This window comes from Molothrus ater, chromosome 2 (assembly GCF_012460135.2).
Source record: "Molothrus ater isolate BHLD 08-10-18 breed brown headed cowbird chromosome 2, BPBGC_Mater_1.1, whole genome shotgun sequence".
Taxonomy (NCBI): Eukaryota; Metazoa; Chordata; class Aves; order Passeriformes; family Icteridae; genus Molothrus; species Molothrus ater.
The window spans coordinates 62,864,381-62,881,970 of NC_050479.2; the positions used below are offsets into that span (position 1 = coordinate 62,864,381).

General features: G+C 41.0%; 1 protein-coding gene across 2 annotated transcripts in view; it reads left to right on the plus strand.

The window, feature by feature from the left end:
• The first annotated feature begins 5,285 nt into the window (after positions 1–5,285).
• The window catches only part of FNDC3A (fibronectin type III domain containing 3A), a 111,281-nt gene continuing 98,976 nt past the window's right edge, over positions 5,286–17,590 (plus strand). Inside the window, exon 1 of one of the 2 annotated variants that reach the window (XM_036379292.2) lies at positions 5,286–5,367. The gene's annotated coding sequence lies outside the window, so the exon portion shown is untranslated. Of the gene's footprint in view, positions 5,368–5,486; positions 5,522–17,590 lie in introns of those variants that run through there. The other variant, XM_036379298.2, reaches the window with a different exon arrangement.

Here is a 17,590-nt window from a genome sequence, read left to right on the forward strand (position 1 = left end):
AAAAGGAAAGCTACAAAATTATTTCCAACCAACAGCAAGCAGAAGCACAAACTCAAAGTATGCTTCTGGTAAACACTTTGATTACAACCAGGGCTGGCTGATTATTCAACTTTATTTACCACAAGCCAACTGTTACTAGGAGATCACTAAAGACAGCTCAGAAATACCTCCATTCATAGACCCAAAACAAACATCAGTGTTTTCTAAAAGTGATGAGGACAATAAATATTGTTTTGTTGGTGTCCACAACCACTGCTTTAAATATCACTTCAAGGCAAAAAAATAATAAGAAAATGTAGCTTTAATTCATGATGGGAAAAATCACAGTTCAACTAAGTGGCTGATTTCAACAAATAAAGATTTGCAAGGTACAAAATAATCAGTTGCAAGAATGCCAAGGTCTACATAACTGTGAGGCATTTTTCACTGTTTGAATTTTAGTTTTTTAACTCGAGTTTGAAAAATAACATTATAACATGTAGGTTTACACCATGTATTTTTTCCATTTTAATAAAGTAAGATAAATTAATTTGAGTTCTAAACCATGTATTTCATCTTTGTGTGTATGTACTTTGCTTTTCCTGTTGGCAAATGTACATACCAGAAAAACAAGTGCCACACAATTAGGTTGCTGTGCCATACGTGCTCCAGTGACTGTTTTTGAAGTCTAAATCATTGTACTAGGGTTGAAAAATTTTGACTCGTAATTTTTCTTTAAGAATTTGGTTTGGTTTAGCACTCGAACACCTTAAGTGCACAATTTCCATACCTTTTATTGTTTTTCAACACCAGTTCTAAGAGTAATCCCATTGAAATCAAGGGAATTTCTTCCAGAAAATGAAATTAATCAGTAGGAAGGAAATGGCACATTCCAGCTAACCTCTGAAGTTAAGAAACTGCAATTTCCCTCAAATTCCTGATACTGTGTTGGAGTTACTTCGGTAATGTGGAGTTGAATGGTTGAATTTTGTTGCCTCTGATGGAATTAGTATTTTTCATCCATTTAATCCTCCCTTTCATTTTGCTATTATCATTCTAAAGTTTCAGCTGGTTCAATCCTGTCATAAAATTATTTAGTTCATCATTCATATCCTGAAAAGCAGGTAAAGAAGACAATGAGTTGTGGATTTGTGTCCATCAGTGTTTTGAGAAAAGCACGGTAAAATATATCATACAAGACTTACCCTATAACAAGTGTCGAGAAACAGTTATAGACATGATCAACATCCTATTATATGCCATTCCTCAATGTGTTTTGAGTTCTACTAATTCACCAAATTGTGTAAAAAACACAGCTGATCACTTCAATTAAATCTGAGATTCCCTTTTCCCCACAAACACTTATTTTACCATTGAGGTGAATCATGCTTAGCATTAAACTGCTGTCAGCAAACCTTTACTTTGATAAAACATTCTGATATTAAAGTTGGATTTTTTTACAGTTCAAAACCTTTCATACAAATCAGAAACCAGCAAAGAGTTTATACTGATTGGCAGCCTCTCTGAAAGCAATCTGGACAAACAGAAGAATGCTATGCAGCTCAGGTGAAGACACAGTATGCCCGATGACACAGAGGAATCGGTAACTCAATTTGTGATAATGAAATTTTCTGCAATTTTTTTGCCAACACATCAAAATTAAACCTCATTCACCTTGCTGTTATCTACAACAAGTTTACTTTCAGGGAGTTATAGTCATACATTAGTTACTTGTTTTAGAAAATAAGCACCAGCTGTATTTCTTTAAATGTTGTGTAGCACTGATGCTACTTGTCTGGTAGAAGGAAGCAGTGCTTCTGAACTCATGGCTTTCCCAGCCCACAGTCCATCTAAACTGCTCTCCTCTGGCCTGTGGGATCAGGATAAATGTTCCCACTAGTGTCTTCAGGTGAAGTTTAAGTGACAAACCTGATTGTAAAGACACTGTGAAGTCTGACTGCAAGTCTGCTGATCTACATTTGGCTACCACTGCCCTTACAGGCTCAGGAAGCTGTGACAGCAGCAGAGCTGCCACTACTAAGAGGTCACCATTCTCCCCCCTGGCAGAGGTGCTACAGGTGATTATAGATTCAGCCCAAGTGTGAAAATGGGCTGTTCACTATGGAGGCACATGCTGTGTGTGAGAAACTTGCTGAACTCTCCAACTTAAGCCGCATTATTTTAACTTTAGAACTGATGGTTTTCCCCATTTAACTATTGAATGCTTCATAGAATAGTTTGGTTTTGAAGGGATCTTTAAACATTTAGTCCACTCCCCTGCAATGAGCAGGGACATCTTCAACTAGATCAGGCTTATTAGAGCTCTATCCAACCTAGACTTAAATGTTTCCAGGGATGAGGCTCTTTGCATGGAGGGAGAGAATTGGAGGATTGGATCAAGTGACATAGGTCTTAAAACTATCATGAGTTGCTCAGTTCTGGTCCCAGCACCAGATTGCTACCTGTTTTGCTGGATAAATACAACTCAATGTAAACCTGAAATAATGGCTGTTGTAGCACCAATTCTTAGTTTTCTGGAGACAGTAACTTGGTTTGACTGAAAAAGTGAAAGCCAGAGAAGAAGAGCATTACGATACACACAACTGTATGTTAAGAGGGTACTCTGCAATACATTTTTGTATTTCCTCACCTCTCCTCTGCTGGATTTAGCTACAATACCAATTTCATAAATGCCCATCATTAGCACTTGGACGTGTATCTGGTACATTACTGTAAAGAAATTCTGTCTTGAATGAGTCCTTCTGGGAAGTTCTAGAGTGGGGGAAAGCAAAAACATTTGGTCAATCATCTAAAGTCCCTGAGAGCCATATAGGCAACTTAGGTTTGTAAATAATTCCAATCTTGTTTAGTTTTAGTTTAGAAAAATCCATTTATTCACAGGCCCCTATAGAGAGACAAAGAGGTCCTTATACTGTTTCCCAATGCCTTCCATCCACTTTTAATATTATTCAGAATGATTTCTAGGTGACTTTAACCAGTTTTCCAGCAGAAAATGGAATTTCATATACACTTATATATACACTGTGAGCTAAAAAGGAAGGAAAAGGTGAAGGACTGTGCCATGTAGTGCAAACTTACACACCATCAGGACCAGCATTTGGATGGGGAGAAGAACCCTAAACACTCTCATCCATCCCCTGTTCCAGCTCTGTGCCTGCACCCAAAACACAGCAGAGATTTCTTGATTTTACCTGCAAGGGAAGTGCAGGGGAAGCAGCCCTGAGAAGCCAGGAGGAGGAATGAAGGGATGAATGGCTGGGAAGGAGGAGGAGGAATGAAGGAATGAATGGCTGGGAAGCCAGGAGGAGGAATGAAGGGATGAATGGCTGGGAAGCCAGGAGGAGGAATGAAGGACACTCCCTCCCAGGGCTCTCAGCAGTGGGGCACGTACAATTGGTGCTGCATCATCAGTTCAAACTGGATGCTGACACAAAGCCAGGATCTGTGGCTGCCTACAGTGGTGCCCATGGCCACGGCTGCCACTGCTGTTCTTGGCCCCTCTGCCATCAGTGAGTGGTGCCTGACAAAAGGAACTGTAGAAACCCTATGCTGTATTCTGCCACAACTGCTGGCCAGTTCTGGAAAGCCATACTGAAACTGGAATAAGGCAGGAAAATCAGGGATTTTCCAACAGCTGTAACTGGCAAAAATCTCCAGTTTGTGCCCCTGAATGGTAGGACCCACTAATGCTGTGCAGTGGCATTTGTTCAGCCCTGACTCATAGACAGAAGAATGGTGCTGAATGAATCACCAGCAGCATTTTCCGCAGTATCTAACGAGGTAGCTCATCCAAATATTGATCAGTCCCAAGTCTCTCTAGTTTTTGAGATCTGAGATATCACAGTCTAGTATGCTATTCACCATTAAAATTCTGCATTTGGGAAAGGGAGGAACCAGGCAATGACCAAACATTGCTTGGTGCATCCTTTGTTGATAGGAGCTACCTTCTGCCTGCTGTGAAGCTATCAAAATTATATGAACACTGCTGAAATGCAAGAGAAATAGGAACTTAGTAAGTTAATAACAGAGAGCTTTAAAGCAAATTAACAAAACCACTTTATAAAATATCTCATTCAGTTTGGTCCACTGCTGCAGAAGGTCATTAAGCCAAACACTGTAGTAAAATAATTTTGATCCGTAACAGCAGAAAGGACAAACATTAAGCAAAGGATAATCACAAATTAGCATTCAGGACATCAGCTGATCATTGCAGGTGTTGAGGGAAGATAGTTCCTCCCTGCACAAGTGCCTGGAAAAGCACATTTCTTCCCCTTTCCTCTCTAATGTTGGACACAACATGCTTAGGCAGCAGGCAGGGGATACCTCAGGTGTCCACAGTCCTGCCCTGCTCAGTGTCTGCCCTTTGACTTTCACTGTGATAATACCTGTATAGGAAACAGGCAACCCTTCCTACCCTTCACTCCACCCAGCAAGAGCCCAGCCTGGGCAAACCCCATGGCTTGAGTTGCACATTACAGGAATTACTACTGCAGAAACCACATAAAACAATGGAGAAGAAGCCTTACAAGAAGCAGTGCACGTGCACCAGTGAGGTGGCTTTGGTGCCCAGTATCTCCACAAAACACACTTCTGCCACCCCAACTGACTACCATAACTGATGGAACCCAGAGTCATGGACTACATGAACTCAAAAGACATTTTATGGACATTTTGCAAAGGTGGTCCATTGACTAACAGAATGACATCTGTGTATTGTATCAAACTGTGAGAAGTAGGACGGTGGCTAGTGAAGTTGTATTGAATAGTGTGAGGTCTGGCCATGGTGTGAATAGTACGGAACAAGGGGTGGAATATGTGCTGGGTGTGGCTGGGATAGAGTAAAATTTCTAAACAGTGGCTGGTGTGGGGCTCTGCTTTGGGTTTGTGCTGAACACAGGGCTGATAATGTAGAGACGTTTTTGTTATTTCCAAGCAGAGTTTACGCAAGCAAGCCCGACCCCAGACGCCAGTACAGGCTGAGGTCAAGGCTCCGGAACGACCGACACCAACCCCACGACCCCCTCGTGCCCCCCTCGTGCCCCCCTCGTGCCTCCGCCGGCCACGCCCTCAGTCAGACCACGCCCTCTCCACACTCAAGTCACGCCCACACGCCATGGCCCCGCCCATCCCTCCGGCCTACGTCCCGCCACCCGCACGGGAGGACTCCGCGCAGGCGCACTGCGTGCCAGACCCAACTGCCCCCTCGCGGCCCCCCCAGCTCTCCCCAAAGATGGCGGCCGCGCGGCGGCGGGCGAGGCGGCGGGCAGCGCTGAGGCGACGGGGCGGGGGCGGCGGTGGGAGCGGGGGGCAGTGACAGCCGCGGGGAGGGTAGGAAGAGGCGGCGGAGCGGCGGCGGCCGGAGGGCAGGTACCTCGAGTGGGCGGGCAAAGGGGTGGGGGAAGCGCCGCCCCTGCCCGAGCTGCGCCATCGGGAACTCCCCCTGGCGCTCCCCGCCTCGGCGCCGCTGCCCGCTGGCGGCGGAGCGCGGACCGTTAGCCGGGAGAGCCGCGGGGCCATGGCGGTGAGTAGGCGCTGATGGTGAACCGCCGCCTTCCCCTCCGCGGGGCGGCCAGAGGGGTGCGAGGGGACGGGGGCGGCGCCGCTGCCTGCCCCGGTGCCTGAGGAGCGGCGCTCCCCGCCGGGCAGGACCGGGAGCCGGCGCCTCCGACGGAGCCCCGCGAAAGAAACTTTGTGTCTCCCTCCCTCCCCTCCGCGGCTCGGAGGTGCCTCTGCCGGCCGGGGCGCGGGGATCCGCCCGCTGTCAGCGCCGGGCTGCGGCGCGGCGGCCGCGGGAGGAGGCGGAGGTTGAGCCGGAGAAAGAAGCAGATGCGGAGCGCGACCAGAACAGCTGAGCGGGCTGTGACAGGCGGGGAGGAGAAGGCAGTGGTGGTGCTCGACGCCTCTTTCTCGTTGTTGTTGTTGTTATTGTTGTTGTTGTTGCCCTCCGCCTAAGCCGTAAAAGGTTCCCTCATAACGCCCAGCTAAAGGGATTGAGCGTCTCTATGTAGATAAAACAGTCTTCCCGAAAACACGGTAATAATTGTATTGCCGACTCCTAGCAGAGCCATTATTCTTTCATCCAGATTTGCTCCCGATTCCCTCCTCCCTGAATATCGCCCAAGCTAAACAGAAACTTTTCGTTGCTTCCAGGCAACTTAGAAAGTGAAACCAACTAAAAGCAAAAATGAAACTTTTCAGCTGTTTTTTATTGTGCGAAGTAAAGAAATTAAGAAGCAGAAACAAGAGGAAATGTGTTTGGTAGGAGAAAATGTTATAAATGGCACCTCAAGACGTGTTAGTCATTTGTTTAACCCTGTCAAAGGCATTTTATTCGCCACCTTGCATGTCAAGTGTTATTCTAGAACATTTCGCATTACAAAGTAATTTCTGTGAAATGCTCTTTGTTTTTAGAATTTCAGTCTGCTTTTGATCAAATACATACCTGATTAGAAATGCCTTACATTTTCAAGGAGACTTAAAATCTCCAGATTTTTTGCTGCTGAGTACTTGGCAGCTTCTGTCTTAGAAGCTGTAGGAGCCAGTCCTGCTAAGCTTTCTGCTTTTCAGAAGCTATTTTGTTGTTATGGCAATGGGAAACTTTCTGCTTTATACAGTGTAGAAATTTAACTGATGTGAATCTGCATCCGTAGATGTGTTTATTTTCTGTGTTGTGAAATAGTATGAGTCACAGCAAATCAGTGGTCCTTAAAATTCAGAGAGGATGATCAGTTACATTTTTTTCTGCCTTTTTTTTAAGGAAATGATCTCAAATAATTATGAAATTTAATCACATGATGAATGGGGAAGTAGCAAGCTGTCAGGTAGGGAGAAAGCTGTACACACATGTGAAAGTCAGAAGTAGCTGAGTATCTCTAGCACTCAATGTTGGCAAATTGGATAGAGTTCTTGACAGCCAGTGTTTCTACTAAGCATGAGGGAGCAAGAAGGGTGCTGGTTGAGTTTGAAAGCATGGCATCTAATCTAAGATTCACTCTGTGTACACAAGTTATCTTGTCACACATGTACTGAATCTGGGAGTTGTTTGTGCAAACTACAAGTGATTGATTCAAAATCATTCACCAGAATGATTTTTCTGGTGACTTTGGGGGAGGAAGTTGATGTGCTGTATGAGTTCCACAGGGGCACTGGATTTTTAGCAGATGAAGCCCTGGTTAAGAGAGACAGAGATCGTTGTCCTCAGAAAGGCCAGGACTCAGTGATCTGTTGCTTAGCTCACTTGGTCAGGGGGTGAGCAATCAGCTTTGAGCAGAGTCACAGGCTGGCTACTGTAATGATAATATTACAGCAGAATTAGGTGAGTGTCTCAGGTTTTTCTCAGGGCAAATGGAGCTCTTCTGAGGCTTTTTGCTGTATGACAAGCTCTGGGTGTATGAGTTTCATGAGGGTCAGGTCATTACACCCAGCACCAATTACCTAATTTCAGTCCATTAATGGCATTTCTACCTTTTTCAAGTTGAGGTTTCTACTAGTTTGTGAACTTGAAATTCAGAAGCTTTAGATTTTTATAGGCAGTGATGTAATGGAGCTGCAGAAACTTGGATTATGATTTGGACTAGTAACTCAGTTGCTTTGGGCTGTGAGTCCTGTGCATCTGGGGATGCTTTTCTTTGTTAACCTTTGCCTCGTGGCCATTTAATTTTACTTGAATTTGTACCTCCATCGGCTAACTCAGGGTTGTGCTGATGGTCATTTTGGCTGAAGATCTCAAAGAGATCCTTAGAATGGTTATTGCAGCTTTAAGTGCTTAATTCAACATGTAAAAAACTCTTAAGGCCTGACTTCACAAGAGGTTCAAATTTTCATCCTTGTCAGTACTTTCTCCTAGATGGTTTTAACATCTAAATGCTTTTAGACGATGCTACAACTTCCCTTGTTAGCAGGTCACTTCTGCAATAGTGTATGCTGTTGTACATGTGTTGGTCTCTAGAAATACAGAATGCTGAGAAGGTGTTGTGTGCTGCTTCATGGATCTGTCAGCGGCAAATCCTGTAACCCAGCCCCGTCCCCCTTTTTGGGTTGAACTGGCAAACATGCAGTCTCGCTCATTCCCAGACAGGCAGATACCAGAGAAGACAGTTTTTGAGGATGCAGGCCTACTTCCTAGACAGCTTTCTGCACCATTGATGCTCCTTGTCAGTGCCTTCTGGAACCTCAGGAATTCTTATCTTCTTCTAGCAATTTTGTATCTTTTTTTCACCTCCACTGTCTAATTGCTGTGGGATTTCTAGTTCAATCTCTGCTAAAATGTCTACAGATAATGTCATGTTCCATCAATGCATTTCTGTTATCTAGGATATGCATTGGATTCTCTCTGTTATAGGTGTCAATAACACTTCTATATTTTATCATTGATTTCTTTAAGACTGTTGGCTTGGGGAAATTCCCAGGCAATTTTGTAGTAAAATTCAACTTCACTACAATTTAGAGTGCATGAGTTGAATTGAGAGCTGATGTTTATCCTGTAGGACCAGATCTCAGTAAAAATGGATTTGACTTGGACTGTCAAGTTTTTAGTTTAACTAAAAGATACTGTCTGTATCTCAGGAAAGCAATAATAGTTTGGAATGAGTACACTGCTTTTTCTGTTCAGCAAACATGAACAATGTTTATTTTGCTCATGGGGCCAATGTTTCCCGAGCTACAGAAATGACTGGTTTTTTACTTGTTCTTTGCTATATACAGTAAACTTTGAGCTTTCTTAATGCTGGTGTTCACTTGATGTTAATAGAAAAACACTATCAGCCTTTTTCTTAATCTTCTCTATTCATGAAGTTTAATGGTTGTGTTTATGTCCAGTAGTATTTTGGACTGTCATCCTCAGGTGTGTATTTTGTAGGGCTGATGAGGTAGCAGGATGTTTAAGAAATGTCTGTAACACTTAATACTAATACATGTTTCTTGTAGGCTGTCATCTTTAATTTTTCCAATTAATTTGCTTTTGGTTTCAGATGGAACAAATATTTTTGAAGTAATTTTGTTTGCCCCCCAGGAATCTGGTCCTATTCCAGCTGCTGACACACTCTTGAGCCTGTAACCACTGAAAATCTGCAGACTTTTTGCTAACCTGTCCTAGATGACTTTAATGAAATGTAAATTAAAATAGCATTTGCTATGCTCTTTTGTCAATAGTGAAACAGAATTTTTGGCTGTTCCTTTCCTGGTGGACTCTTCATGTCCACCATGTCACTTGTTAGGTTATGCACTTTTTCTTGATTGTATTGATAATCTGTATTGGTTACAACACATGCTGCAGAAACTGTTGGTCTTCACTTTGGTGGCACAGTTGTGTAGAGCACTGTGTTATTACTCTTCTTGAATGTATTGTTTTAGCTTTTGTATTCAGAATTGCAGTAGCTCAAGAATGAAATATCCTTTTATTTTCTAAATACTTGATTAAAAACTTCAGCACCATGCTCATTTGTGATATCTTCACAGCACATTTCAGACTGAGTTAGACTGGACCTCCTTAGCCCTATTTGTTTATGGCTCCAAGTAAACTTTCACTGTTTATGTCTAGGCAAGCACATTTGTTGGCTTCAGTCTCATCAGACCTACCAATATTGAACCAGTGTTCTTAACAGAATTTATATTTTTGTCTCCCTTTAAGTTTTTACTTTTTCAGGATATGTAGACCTTCTGCTCATGTTGTTCTGCAGTCAAAACATCCCCTATGGTATTGGTATCCTCTCTTTTGGTTTAGTACCTTGGGCATCAAACACCACCCCAACGCCAGTCCACAGAAGTTAATCAGGAGCACTGAATATGCCTATGGTGTACCTCCCCCCAGTTTTGCTGCCAGAGTTGTTCCAAAGCATTTAGGACACGTGAGCAGATACACTGCAAAATTCTGCATTTATAGACAGTAGAAAATATTGTACCTTACTATATATTGAATGACTTTTGACATAGCAAGTTGTCAAAAATTAAATTATCTACAAATTTGCAATCCCAGTTTGACCAGTAGAAGTAATTTTTATTAGCCATAAGGCTTTAAGAAGAGCACAGCACTTTCTAAGATGTAATAAATGTCTTCAATAAGGTCCAAAAGGATTCATACTGTGACAGGTATGGATAGGTAGCTGGAAGTGAAAAGGAATATGCAGGGCACGAAAGTTAACTTTACCTTCTGCGTAACAGTTCTTCTTGAATCTGCTTTGAGTTTTTTATACCTTGGTTGAATTTAAGTCTGTGAAGCTCAGTTCTTATTTGCTTTTGATTTTGAATAACTTGAAGTGGAAAAGAGCCTAGCAAGCCTTGAGCTTTACTGTTACCAGCAGTAAAAAGTAAAAAAACTCTGTAGTTCACAAGTGTAAATGGTCCCTTGTAAATGGGGTTGAGTTTCCCCAGTGTACTGACCCAGTGTCTGTGGCATACAGGATCCTACAAGCATGGGCTGCTGTCCAGCTGTTGTCCCATTTCCCCTCACTAATGTAGCATACTCCATTCCAGGTATTACTTCTTTGATTATAAAAGAAATCCTTCTTCTCTAAGTTCCAGTTTTTAAACTGCAAGGTTTTGGTTTTTTGTAGTTTGTTGTCCTTTTAACTGGAAGAACTTTACTAGTTAACTTCACAGAAGGAAATGGAGACAACAGAATAGCAAGTTGAGTAATTTTACTCTGTGGCAGAAGAACACATTTTAGGTAGGGATAGCAAAACAAGTAGTAATGGTCTGCAAAAAGTGTGCAGGTATCTGGAAACTAATCTGTAAGCAGAAACTGAATGGATAAGAAGGTTCAGCGCAAACTTTGGTGACTTGCAATATCCTGGCAATGAGAGAGAGCTGTGACTGTAACTGTGCAGTAATATTTCAAAATACATATTGATGGACCGTTAGGGGAATTTCTGCAGTAAGAATAAATGTCACATAACACAGGAGTTACCATGCTTCTGCAAATCCTGTCGAGTCTATCAAAAATGTAAATTGGGAGGAGAACACTGTAAGACAAGTATTCACCCATTTAGTCTAGTATGAAAGTGGATTGAAGATATTGAAATGAAGTACTAAGAAGTTAGGACTAAAAGAAACTGTGGAAGTGAGCAGTGACTGTTGGCAATGATTAATCATAGATGCAGCTGAAATGTATTTTGTTTTAATTTGTTCAGGCTTGCTAATAACTTGACTGCCCCCATTTAAGAATATTAGTTTATCTGTACATTCTGCTCAGTGGTGGCATTTCAATGGTGAGGATAAGTTACCATAAATAAAGTAATAGATCTTAAAAGTACCCCCGTGCATTTAAGTATGTACATCATGGCAATACAGTTCAAAACAAATCTGTTTTTGACTTTGTGACTGTATGGTTGATAACAAATTGACAGCTATTCAATGTTGCAACTTCATATGCAAAAGAGGAAGCTAAGAGCAGCTTTGTCCTCTTGACTCGATTGGGCAATCAAACTAGTTGGTCCCATGGTGTTTTGATTAGCTAAAACTTTTCTAGGAGGATGGTGTGGAACTTGGGAGAAGGGGTTGCTAATATCACCTGAGAAACCTGCTATTGTTTTGCTGGTCTTCCCCTTCAGTAGTTACAGATACTCCTCTGTTGGAGAACTCTTGAATGAGTAGCACATTCAGACTTCAAGAGATGCATTCAGTTGAGGTCCTGATTGACTATTGTGGTTTTGTTTTTTTTTTTCCTATGGGGTACAAGCACTTCCTCTCTGTTTATTCTTACATTTCACGTTCACTTGTGTATTTGTACATTTTTCGTGTAAAGTCAATCAGGAAGCTTCTGTGTTAAAACTGATCAGTTTTTATATGATTAATTTTAAACTCTATCTGTCCTACAGTCTAACTCACTTTGTTGACCAGTTGCTTGCAGTGGTTCAAGTGGGATCTGCTAGAATGATTTAGCAGAACTGACGTAGAGGAGTTTAAATTCTTGATAAGAGAATGCCCTTCAAATGTGATTGTTAGGCCTCAAAAGACCTTTTTTGGTGAATTTTTGCTCTTGGGAGGTAGTTTTCGTATGTCTGTCTTGATTTATCATGTTCTGTTATTGTCCTGTTCCTTATGGAAGCAGAAATCTACAGCTTTTCCAAAATAATCAGTGGAGAGAAGTTTTAAAGTCTCTTAGACTTGTAGCCTCATTGATCCTACGTCACCTTACATTCAGATAGCAGTTTTCATTTTTCAGAATGAGCAGGAAAAAGATGTTTCATAAGAGTTCTTTAAAAGCTGTTCATTCTGCTTGAGTCATGCACTCTTTGTAGCTCCAACACCAGCAGCTGTCTCTGCAATAAATTTATCTCACTGACCAGTTGCAGGTCTTATTATTTTATTAATAAAAATATATCCATGTTTTTAGTTTGCCTTAAAGGTATCATATGAAAAATTATTTTGGAAATTTCTTGTTGCTACTCACAGCCTCTGAGAAAAGGGAGTCAATGACAAATGAGGAAGTAGCTTGATTCTTGGCATTGAATTTTCTTGTTTTCTCAAAAACTAAGCATGTTATTAAACAGAAATAGAGGCAAAAGTAACAGTTAAGTGGAAAAGGCCAAGTTGGTTTTGAAGCCATGTGATTTTCAGAAAACAAACTGAAGGAAATCCAGTCCTGGCAGAAGCTTAGAAGAATCTAATTTTGCTGGTTTAAAAGTAAAACTAGGAGGGTTTAAGGAAATTCTTGAGAGTTACAAGAGTGTAAAACAAAACATAGTTTAGATCAGTGTTGCATAAATAAAGTAGAATTGCATTGCTGATTTTTTACAAGTGGTGCAAAAAATACAATATGCAGTTCATTCTCCTCATTTCTTTTTGGGGATGATTCCCATGAGTATCTAAATGGAAGATGTTCTCCAAGACAAAGGAGGTCACAGTATTTTACCCTCTGTGTGTCAGTGCATTGGATTTATGTGCCTGCTAAAGACTAGGTATGGGTTTGCACCTGGCTGCTGACAATTTGCTCTTTGATTGTAAAGTGCACACTATCAAAGTAGTTCCAAATAAAATTGACAGATAATTCCAATTTGTGTTAGTTTTGCACTTACCCCTTACTAGAAGCTTAGACTTCTTTGAAGGTATAGGAGGAATGGGCAAATAAGTGGGAAGTACTGAATTCTTCATAGGCAACAGCTTCAAGTTACATGTACTTCATCCAGATAAGGATTGTGGATGTTTTTTTTAATAACATAATAATAACAACAACATTTAATACCAGAATGTGGTGCTTTGAAGTAGTTTTGGTTGCTCTGGTCTTGCTGTGTACAGTCAAGTTCAGCAGTTGTGCTGGGCAAGCTGAGCTAGTCAGTATCCATGAACATATTGTGCTTTATGGATGACTGGTTTATAACTGTCTAGTTTTCCTCTATGTAGTCTTCACCTTCAAAAGTTTAGTTTCCTACATCAGCTACTATTAAAAACTTAGCCTCTTTGGCTCAGATTCAAAAACTGCTGGCTTATGAATACAAATGCATTAAACTTGAACAGCTGGGGTATTTCCAATTATCTACTATGCATTCTTATACAGGTTATAGTATATATACCCATGGCATGAATGCATGAACTGCATTTGAAGCTGCTCCTAAATCATTGCAGTTTTTAGTCTGAGGTATGAAGGTAACCTGACATAAGTATTCATTTACTATAGCAAACGCCTACAATGCTAAGGTTTGCTGTTGTGGGGCTTGGCCATTCTCGCTCTGAGTAGATCAGGGGGTGACTGTAGAGCATGAGTCAGATCTGGTAACTGTTTGGCTGTTGATGTGCACTTGCATTTGCTCAGCAATCAGTGCTTCCTTCACAAGAGTACTGCATTAATTTTACACCTTTCAGTGTTCATCTTCTGGTGGTAACATATGAACATATGTATGAACAGAGTTGTGGATCGTGTTTCTCAGTCTTTGAGAATTATGTTGAGTGAGCATCTGTGACAGCACTTGAAGTATTTCCATATTGATGGTAGATGTTGTATATTCTTTTTTTTTTTTTGATAGGAACTTCCAGTGCTTATTAAAACCTTTAGCATATCTTCACTCTTAAGTGACTGTCAGACTTTGACATTGTTGATTCATTTCATGCAACAATACTCTTTTTATAATTTTCCTGTATTGCCTATCTGCGATTTTAGTATTTTGACCAGCACTGAAGGGAATAGCCATTTCACTTTGACTGTACTTAAAGGGAGGTTGACAAATTAGTGAAAGAAAAATGTTCCCCACAACACCCTTCTAACAAAAAAAATCCCTCCTCTGTTGCGTCGGAAAGTATTTTATCAAGTGTCCCAGGAAAACATTTTTGAAACAGGAAAAATACTTTATCAGGAACAAAGTGTATATTTTAAATAAATTGCATATTAATTGAAATATTTAGTTCAGAACTTTAAAAGTTGGTGTACTGTAATTGCCACATCTGAAACTCTTTGACTGGAAAATGTGGTAAATGTACAGGGAGGGAGAGAAATTAAAATCCTTCTGCTCAGTTCTGATTCTTAAAAACAAACACAAAACTCTCAGCATGCTTCATAACTTTAATAGCTCAGCTACAACCTTATGGATCTCTGGGTAATTATATTCTAATACGTTTCTACACCAGCTGCATCACTCTATCTGAGCTTTTTCCAGTAGTGCATTAAGTGATATTACTAACATCTGTTGTATATTCTTTGTTCTTTCCTCTTCACCCTAAAGCTGCATTGGAATATTCTAGAATTTTCCTCATTTTAGCATATTTGTACATCTTGGGCACTTCTATTTGTCCACTCTTGTCTTATAAGTTCTGAACTGGATGGCCAGTTTGACAGATTGGAAGGAATTGGCTTTTTTGCTTCAGCCTCTTGAAAGATGTTTGTTTTTCAAGTGCATCTGCTGTCTCCATGTTGGAGAAGGCAGAATTAAAGCACTGAATGCATTAGGATTGGGTGATGTTTTATGGTTTTTTAGGTTCTGTAAATTCATTCCTTGGTCTTTGGCAAAACCTAAGTGTTGCCTCCTATTCAGAGAAGCTTTTATTTCTTACTGGAAATTATCTGGGCTGGAGGATGGGCCCTGCCTGTGGTTCCTGGGGGAGTGTAGCTGCGTGAAGACCCAGCTGAAGAAGGAATGCACACCTGCTCTGCTGTGCTGAACCCACTGGGAAAGCACACCTTACAGCAACCTGGAATTGGCAGCTGTAATACGATACTGCTTGAAGCATGTATGAAACTGCATTACTGACAAAGAAATCGTGGAAAAGCCCTGAGTTTGTTACTTCTTGTGTAAGAGCAACATGCAGTTTGGAAACATTTAGTATTGATTTCATTAAGCCAGTTTCTTACACTGCACTCTTTTGTGTTAGGTGCTTTTGTATTGTCCCTGCTTAAACTTCTGTCCTTGTGTTGTGTAGAATTCACATCTCTTCTGAACAGCTCCCTGGAATAATAAAAGTTTGTGTCTGTTGTTCACTATATTTGACAGAATTAGGATGTGAAAGAGTCTTAAGTTGCTGTAAGCATTGTGATGATACATAGGTAGGAAAAGAAGCAGTACTCTGTAAATCATGAAAACGGTGGGAAAAAACAGCAATACAAGTTTCTCCTTCAGTAGGCATCAGTGATACCAGTGTGGAGAGTGGCCTTATAAGTCCTCTAGTTGTGAATAAATCAGTTAATTATATTTCGTATCAAACTCAATAACCAGCAGCAGTGAATCTCTAGGAAAGGAATGGTCCATATGTTTTTCTTGTACACAGCACTGTTACTAGATATAACTACACTTGTCATGGTAATGCCTATATCCAGCTGAACTGGAAAGCTTGTTTGTGTAGGATGTCCATGTGAAAGTGTAACTTTTTAATTTGAAACTTTCCTCTAATGCAGCCTTCCTCTTTTAGGAGAAAGGCCAGATTATAAAGCAGTTCTGTTATGGACCGTTACGTGTATGTCTTCCAAAGTTTGAGCCTTAGGTGTCCAAGTTTGAGTTTTGATTAGCATTGTCATAGTTGCTTTGAAATTTGAATTGAGAATCTGATAGCTTTTAAGAGCTTGGAGTCAAGCTGTGGTACTCTCTCTGGGTTCTGACCTACTGTGAACCATTCAACTTTGGTGTTAAGTGTTGCATTTTGTTTGACTAATATTCTGGAATTCATAGGAGAATTCTACTTGTCAGGGTCTTTGGAGATTGCCTTTTGCAGCCCTTTGTTAGTACTTTACATGGTCAGGTTTTGATTTTCTACAGCCCTGGTCTCCAAATTTTTTGGTCATGCACCCTGTAAGTAAAGAATATATTAAGTACGCACCTCCAATATATGTAATCTTTTGAATTATATGCATATGCTACTTTATTGATATATTTATACTATAAAGCATATGAAAAAAAAGGGATAAGGTAGAGATGAGAACCAGTGTTTAAAAGGTGTTTTTTTTAATTTACAAAAAATATTTTCTTCTTGTATACTAAGAGTTTGTCTTGTAGTGTGTGTTTACCCCTCTTTGGAGACTACTGATCTACAGGATTAAGAATTTTGCAGCCTCTCAGAGCAAGGTATGCTAGTGCTACACCACTCTCATTGTCACTATACCATTTCTTTTAATCTTTATGGACCGACAGCATTTCCAATGGTGCAGTGCATGCCCATCACAGAATCATAGAATATGCTGAGTTGGAAGGGACCTGTCATGATCATAGAGTCCAACTCCTGGCACTGCCCAGGACTCCTCAGGAGTTACGCCTTGTGTCTGAGAGCATTGTCCAAACACTTGTGCTTTTGCAGCACACCTCCAGGAAGAGTTTGATTTAAGGCTCTTAACCACCATCCTTCAGGCAGTGGTATCCAGCTAGCAGGTGACCCCTAGCAACTCTAGTGCTGTTAGCTTCTCCCGGTCTTTTCATGGGCCCAAGCCCAGGAACAGTCTTTGTGGCATCTCTCTTGTACTGGGAGGAGGAGGCTGAGAAGAGAAAACCGAACGTGCTATTCCAGGTTCCCGCTTGTTACCACTGAATAGCAGGGAATAATCACCTCCTTCAGCCCATTGGCTGTACTTGTCTGCTAATACAGCCTCATATGCCTTCATTGCTACAGGACATGTGCTGCTGACTCATGTTGTTTTACCTTGGTGATCCAGCTGATACAATGCTGATGTGCTTTTTCAGAGCCTATCCTTGAGGTCAGCTGCTAGTCTCTTGGAGAAATGCTGATCCTTTGCATGTGCAGAGGAAATGCACTGAATGCACTGCCCAATGATCTCAGCCTTACAACACTCCTTAACCCTCAATGAACAAGTGACAGTGTAAAAAGTAGTGTTGTATTGTGCTTTACAACTTGAGGGTACTGCCACAGAAACAATAAAGGACCAAATCTGAAGGCATTTAAGGATTGAGTTAAATTGTCATTACAGTTCAGGATGGCAAACTTCCTTACTGAACTATGGAGTGGAACACAGTTTGTGAGCTTTAACATAATTTAGCCTTTTGCCTTGTTAGTATAATTCATTCCTTAAACGTTCCTCAGGCATAAGTCCTGGAGTCTAAACAAATCACATCCAGTAAGTTTATATACCCTTACTTTGTTTTGGCTTTGATAGGCTTCAGAAAACTCTTTCAAGATATTTTCAAATAGCAGTTCAGGTGGGGGTCGTGGGCAATAGCCCACT